The sequence below is a fragment of the Equus asinus genome, chromosome 9, assembly GCF_041296235.1.
Source record: "Equus asinus isolate D_3611 breed Donkey chromosome 9, EquAss-T2T_v2, whole genome shotgun sequence".
NCBI lineage: Eukaryota > Metazoa > Chordata > Mammalia > Perissodactyla > Equidae > Equus > Equus asinus.
Window position 1 is genome coordinate 7,237,195 of NC_091798.1, and position 7,905 is coordinate 7,245,099.

Here is a 7,905-nt window from a genome sequence, read left to right on the forward strand (position 1 = left end):
CCCTTCTAAGGGATTAAGATTTGATCAGATCCAGCAGTGGTGGGTTCCATTCAAGATCTAGCTTGGGCCACTGTCTCAGTAGCCTGCCTAGCATTATCCACCCATCTATCCATCCATTCATCCATCCGTCCATCCATCTGTCCATCCATCCATCACTGTGACAGTTTGGAACACTGCCTTTCGTCCATTTCCCCATCCATCCATCCATCCATCCATCTATCCACCCAGCCAGCCGACCAGTCATGTGTCTATCCATCCAGTCCTAAACACATTAATTGAGTTCCTACTCTATGTTGAACCAAGATTGGCAAGACCAGCTTCTTTCCTGGTCCAAGCAATCCCTGAGTCAGCCCGGGATTCAGAGGCAAGTCACCTCACCTCCCTGAGCCCTGGTCCCTTCACCTATAAAATGGCAATTAGCACGGCTTTTTCAATGAGTTGTAGAACTCAGTGAGATAAATAATCCATCTCAGTGCCTAGGACAGAGTTTCTCAAGTACATTTGTTCCCTTTTCACTGTCTCCAGGATGGCTGGAGTGTCCTGGCCAAGGTAATGGCCCCACTTTCTCTAGATTTGCAGCCTTGTTTCAGGTCAATGATTCTTCTTGGCTCACCAGTTACCCTTCAATTGCTCACAGTCCCTTGAGCAGTAGTCCTACTCAACATATTCCATATTTTAGGGTGACAAAAGACTCAGCCTTTCCCATCAAGAAAGATGGACCTTTCTGCACAGTTCCTCCTTTAATATGACAAAGGTTAACTAATCAATGTTTAATTCCCAGAACAACGTGGACTTGTCCACTGTGTAGCGTTCACAGTGGACTCTGTTGAAGTGGCTAAGAGCAGGGAACAAGGCCAGCCTGGGTCTGGATCCTAGTTCCCCCACATCGTGGCTGTGTCATTTTAGGCCACAGAAGCCACAGGGGAGATAAGAGGGGTGAGGGTGGAGGTACAACTAGGACTGGTTTTGGGTGGAGTGACCATAAGTCCTGGTTACCTGGCCAATCCTGGTTTATGACTGTTGGCCCAGAGTCCCCTTCACTCTGAAAAGTGCCCCGGTTTGGATAATAAGCCATATAATCTTATGGCTTGTTCTGGGAGATTCCGGGGAACTGAGGCAGGGAGTCAGCCACCTGGTGTTTCCTAGAAAGGTCGCTGTTCATAGCAAAAAGGAAAATGAAAACAATCCCGCTTCTCAGAAACATCGCCGTGACAGTTTACAACACTGCCTTTTGTCCTTTTCCCCTGTGCCTTTTTCACTTGCTTAGGATTTTATTGTCTATGAAAGACCACATCTTGCTATTTTTTTCATCTGCCATCATGTCGTAAACCTTGTCCCTGTCTTTACAGCTAGGACAGATGCTGTTTCTAATGGATGCATCAAATCTTGTCATGAACCCTGATTTCTGTGTGAACCCTTGAGCATCCTGGAGCCACTCCCACCTGCCAGAGTGATTTGGGTAAGGCTGGGGTTCATGCACGGGTGGGAGGGGTGTCACTGAGCCTGGGAAATGCAGTCGTACTGAGTTCTTGTGTTGGAATTGTCCTTGGGCTCAAAGGCCCTGTTAAAGTCACATTAGGGATGGGCTCTGAGGCTGTCTGGGTCCGAGCACCCCCACCCACAGTGAGTCCAGGGACCCTGACCGCAGGTCCTGTTCCTCTCCTCTCCCCTGCCCTGCTCCGGCCACACCTGGGTAAGAGCAGCCGTAGCCAAGGTGCTCCTTAGGAACTGGGGGTGCTTCTGTTTTTAATAAGGTGAGGACTTTTGACAGTTTTGAAGTCTACTTTCCCTGCTCTCATGGAACCTGGGGTGTAGTGGGGGAGGCAGTTGTCCATCAAATGCATCACGAGACATATAATTACAAAATGCCACGGACATCTGCGGCTTCCAAAACTATTTTGGGAACGGATGGGGTGGCTACCTGTCCTAGTAAAAGTGCCGAAACTTGGGAGCTGACCAGAGCTGCTCTTGGGATCCTGGGAGCAGCAGACAAGGTGGCTGCACTCTAGCTGCCAACATCCCAGCCCCTTGTTCATCTCAGTCCCTCCTGCTCACCGCCTGCCTTCTCCCCATCTGTGACAGACTCTGTGTGTCCCCTTGATTGGTGACTCCTGCCTTGTCTGCTCACCTGCACTCTGACCACAGCTCCCCCAGACCTCTGGCCCTGGAGCCTGGGGGGCCGGCGGAGTCTCGCAGTGAGAAAAGGCGCCCAGGAGGTGAAGCAGTTTTGGAGAGAGGATTCCAAGATCCCTCTGTGCAGACTGTGTCTGAGGTGCCTCTGGCATGAGCAGTTGGATCTGTGGGTCTGAAGCACATGCCGTGCTCCTCATCCAGACACGCCTCCTGCACGTCCCCGACCTCAGCGAGCAGCATGTGACCCAGCCATCTGAGCCAGAAACAGAGCAGGCATCTTGACACGCCCTTCTCCTCCACCTCCTCGTCTCTAATCCGTTACCCAAATGCTTCCGTCCCTGCTCCCTCCGATCCAGGCTCCGAAAAAGCAGCCAGCTAGCTTCGCAAAATGCAGTCCTCACCATGTCGCCCCTCCACCTTTTAAAACTTGCCTCTGCTGGCATAAAGATCAGCATTTTGTCACAGGCTGGGGGCCCACAGTGACTTGGCTTCCTGCCTGCCTCGCAGGCCTCAGGTGGTGCCTGGGAAGGCGCCCCCCCAGGGAGAATATGCACAGTGAGGAGAGATGGGGCCCGGGCTGAGCCCAGAGGAGCACGCACGTCTGAGGGAGGGCAGCGGAAGAGGGACCAGCAGAGGAAACTGAGAGGCTCGGCAGGGATTGGAAGGAAGAGCAGAAAAGTAGGTGCCCAAAAGCCAGGGTCACCCGTGTTTTGAGAGAGACACCCTGGTCAGCTGGGTCAAATGCTGCTGAGATGTCAGGTAATGTGAGAAGAGCGCAGATTTAGTGACCTGGGAGAGCCGTCCTGGGGCAGTGCTGGGGGAGGGAGCAGCTTGGAATGAGTTGGGAAGGAGCAGGAGAGGTGCGAGCAGAGACAGCATGGCCAACGTCAATGTAACAGGCTGACAGATATTGAATTTCGTCACACCAACGAAAACAATTTCCCCAGGAGGGGCACGACTGCCGGCCGAACAGAGCAGAGATCGATCCCAGGAACAAGTGTGCGCGTCCAGGAACTGAGCAAGCTGTGGAAGTTGGCACAACCAGCTGTTTCTGCAATTCTCTGTTTAGATCCATTTGCTCCTTAAATACACACAGTTTGCTGTGTGTGAGTTTTCTGTAGGACCTAAAGTTTGAGGGAAGTCAAGGCAGGCAAAAACTAACATTCTAGACCATCTGTCCATGAACTGAGTTTTTTGGGGGTAACTGGTTGACGACCAGTGTAATCCCACGACAGGGTTCCCCATCAGCACAGTTTGAGAACTCCTGCCTCTTCTGACCAACATGTTTATTTATTCAGGCAACCTATAAGCCCCACTATGAGTCAGCACAGCACTGTACATTGTGAATATGGCAGTGAGCATTCTATTCCAGCATTCAGGACAGCATGAATGCACATGACACAGACGTGAACGTGCAGTGCACACACATGGACGCATCTTCTCTGTATCTATGCTCAAGGCAGCTGTTCTCACCAGTGGGCTGGATGACACAGTTGGGGCCACCTACCACCTCCCTCTGGGGGACAAAGTGATCCCTCCCCGACCCTCTTGACTTTGTCCTCTCTCAGAGTGTCTGGACTTCAATTTCAGCTGACTGGCACAGAGCAGACTGGGCCCTGATGTGTTGTCCCCTCTGAGCCCCATTTTCCAGATGAGGAGCACAAGGCTACATTAGATCCTGCGGGACCAGGGCAGGGGCAGCTGACCTGAGGATGCCTCATCCCTGTTTGGAGGATAAGTGCCCTATAATGATTAATCCTGTTGGCTCAGGCACGGGTCACTCATTGACTGATGAGACCAAAGTCTGTGGCCAAAAGAGCTGAGGCTGCTCCAGGCTTTTCTCAGATATCACCTCTTCTCCTGGGCTCCCTTCCTCCTGTGGCTCCAGGCCTCAGGCTGGCCTCAGGCACCACACCTGAGCGCAAGGCTCTGGACAGCAGGCTCCCAGATGGTAGGCCCAGGCTCTGGCTTCTAGGTTCCAGACCTGAAGCTCTGAGGTCTAGCTTTAGACTTCAGGTCATGGGCTCCGTGTTCTGGACCTGGAGGCTGTCTCCAGCTTCTGGGGTCCCCACTCTGGTTCTGGCCTGCAGCAGGCATCTCCAGGACCTGCACTCCAAGTTCTCAGGTGCAAGCTCTGGGTTTGGATTCCCAGAGCTAAGTTCCAGTGTCAGGGATAAAATATCAAGCTTGGGGCTCTGCTTCTAGGCACTGGGCTCTACATTCTGGGCTCCAATCTCTGATTCCAGATTCCAGACTCCAGGTTCTAGACTTCAGGCTCTTGGTTCCAGGTTCTGCATCTGGGCTCCAGGTTCCAGTTCCAGGCTTCGTGCTTTAGGCTCCGAGCTCCAGTTCCGCACTCCACACTCCAGTTTTGGGTCTGGGTTCTGAGTTCCTTCGGCCCCTCAGCAAGGGGACAGGAAGATGGTGGCCTCCTCGGCTAGTGGGGTTATCTCTGCCCACCCATCTTAGCTGGCCAGGACTCCAGTCTGGCAGCCGGCACCCTGGGCTGGCCAGGAGGTGGGTTGCTGGTGCTGTGGCGCTTCTCCTTGGCTTCCTGCCTCTGCTCTACCCCCAAGGTCTACCTCCAGTTCTCTGGAGACAGAGCTGAGATGGTCACAGAGCGCCCTTCGCCAAGACCCAGCAGGGGTCACCGGACACATAGACACGTTCATGTTCTTAGCTCTTCTTGGAATCCCCAGGACTACCACGACACAAATGGAGCCCCTGGCAGCTGTGCAGAAGTAGAGGCCTGTGCCCAGCTTGGGCTGCATCTGATTCAATGTAACCAACTATGTGCGTTCCTCTTCATCCAGGACTTTGTTTCCCTGTGGAAGCTGAGTTCCAGCCTCCTACCCGCAAGAAGGCAGAGTCACCTGACCACCAGGCCAGGCCCCCTGTGGGGTGCACCTTGTGCTCTCCCTTGAGGGGAGGGTGGCTGCCACAGGGAGCACCGCCCCACAGCTGCATCAGCACTTCCAGCTAGGCTCCAAGTGAGCAGCTGGTGGCTATACCTGCCCCCGTCCTGGCCCAGAGTTGAGAGTCACTGTGTGCTTTGTGCTTGCCCTGTGCCCATTCTGTGCCATCCCCTTCCCCAGTCCCAAGGCTGTCAAGGGGGTGTGGGGACAAGAGTCAGGTAGTTTGATTCTCTCTTAGAAGCTTGGAACCATGGGCTCGGGTCCCACAGGTGTCCTTGAGGAAGCCACACCTACTCTCTCAGCCTGTGTCTTCTGTAAGATGGGGGTGTTGGAGGCCGCAGAGTGGTCAGCAAATGTGTGTTCTCTCCCCTCCTTCACTCTGGGCGCTGGGTGGACAGGCTGACTGCCCTTGGGGCTCCCCTCCTGCTGGGGTGAGTGGAAGCAGCTCTGCCACCTTTCCCGACCGCCCAAGAGTCCTGGTCTGTGCAGTGGATTTGAAACATGGCCCCATGGGTTGACCGGCTGGTGCCCCTCGCCACGGGCCTGCAGGTGGGGCCTGGCCAAGCTGGGATGGTGAGGGCCCAGGGCCTCAAGGCCTTCCGGGAGTGAGAAACTGGGAGGAGGGAATGGGTTTCCCTCAGCCCAGCACTGCCTCAGGGGGCTTGTTGTGGGAGGGGGTGACAGAGGGGATTGTGGCAGAGGGACATACCGAGCCAGCCAAAATGGGCCAAGGAGGGCAGTGGGCTGAAGCCCCCAAAAGGAAAGTGAGGTTTTACTTCTGGAGAAAGGGATGACAGACGAGCAGTGACAAAGAAGTGGCCCTGGGAGTTCTTTGTGTGATTATAATTATTGTTAATTACATCCTTTAGAAATGATTAAAGCTAAGGCATAGGCCTTCTTTGACCACCACCTCCAGTCCTGGTCCCCTCCCCATCTCTGTCAGTTTAGCATATATCCTTCTAGAACATTCTCTTTCTCTTCTTTACACTTATAAGCGCTGGCGTAGTTGTGGCTTATATGAAATTATCATGCCACATGCAATGCTCTGCTTTCTTTTACCGCATAACAACATGTCTTGGAAACTTTTCCATGTCAGGACACACTGCACCCAATTCTTTATCTGCTGTGTGGTACTGCAGAGCATGGACACACCACCACAACTGTGTTACCCTGCTCCCAGGCACATTTGGCTGTTAGCCAGTTCTCGGTCATAGGCAAACCCCCTGCAGGGATGGGTTTCCTTGTGCCCGGGAGTGAGAACTCTCTAGTAGCACTGCTGGGATCACAGGCTGTGTGTTTTTAATGTTTAGCAGAAATTCCCAAACTTACCCCCAAAGTAGGCATATGAACGTACCCTCCTCTAAGAGGACACTGGCGTCCTGTTAGAGGTTCTACAGCATCCACACCCTCCCTGGTATGTCCCTGAATCAGACAGCCTGAGTGCTAGTGAAGCTCCAGCAACACTTGCAGGATCCTGGGCTGGTTACTTCCCCTCCTGCAGCCTTGGTTTCATCACCACCAGGCTGTTGTGGGGACAAAAATGAGATAAAGGATGAAGCGTGTCTAACTGGGGGACTTCAGAAGATGTGAATTCCTCCCCCTGGAGGGGCTGACTTCCATGCAGGCCCTTCCAGCTGGCCCCAGACCCCCTTTCTCATGGGGCAATCTCATTGGTCCCTCAGAGTAATAGGCATCATTGCTGAGGGTCTGCAGAAGGGGGGGCTTGGCCTGCAGGATCTTCCAACTTTGGGAAGATACCCCATCTCTCACCTGGTGTCCTCACCTTTCTCTTCTGGGGCACATGGAAGGGTGTCACAAGGGAGAAGCCCCAGACCCAAGAAGTGTGAAAGAGGTCCTGCAGCTGGTCAGGGAAGGAACATGGGCTGGTCTCCCTACCCGCATCTCTGGCCACAGACTGTGACCCTGGGGCTACGCAGTCCACTGCCCAGGACCCCCACTGCTCTGCTGTCTCTGCGTCCTTTGGTGGGGCTATCTAAGCCTGCAGCATCATTTGTCAACCTACTAGGCCAAGGGGACACAGTGGTCACTAAGATGGACAAGGTCCCTGCCATCAGGGAAGGTACATTGTATTGTCAGCAAACCAGTATAAATAAGTAAACAAGATCATTACAGAGTGGGCCGAGTGCTGAGAGGGAAGACAACCGGATAGAATGGTGGGGAACAAAGTTGGGGAGCATTTCATAAAGGGAGTCTTTGTCTGTTCAGGCTGCTATAGCAAAAATACCAGAGGCTGGGGGCTTCTAAACAACAGAAACTTCTTTCTCACCGTTCTGGAGGCTGGAAGTCCAAGATCAAGGTGCTGGCAGATTTGGCGTCTGGTGAGAGCCCATTTCTTGTTTCACAGACAGCCGTCTCTGTGTCCTCATATGGTGGAGGGGTGAGGGAGCTCTCTGGGGTCTCTTTTGTAGAAGCACTAATCCCATTCATGAGGGGTTCATCCTCACGACCTAATCTCCTCCCAAAGGCCCTGCCTCCTAATGCCATCACCTTCAGGGTTAGGATTTCAACATATGCATTTGACGGGGGGGGGGGGGACATAAACATTTAGACCAGAGCGTAAAGTGACCAGGGAAGGCTCCTCTGAGGTGTTTCAGCCAAGATCTTCAATGAAGCAGGACTTTTGTGGTTGCAGGTCTTAGAAACTCCACACAGAGTAACAAGCATACACACATCGAAAGATTGTATTGCTTTGCCTAACGAGAAAGTCTGGGAGTGGTTGACTTCAGGCACAGGTGAATTTAGGTGTTGAGATAATTTTTGTCAGGAATGTCCTCCCATCTCTCAGTCCTGCCCTCCTGTGTTGGCTTCCATCGCCTGTAGCTTCTCTCCCTGCATG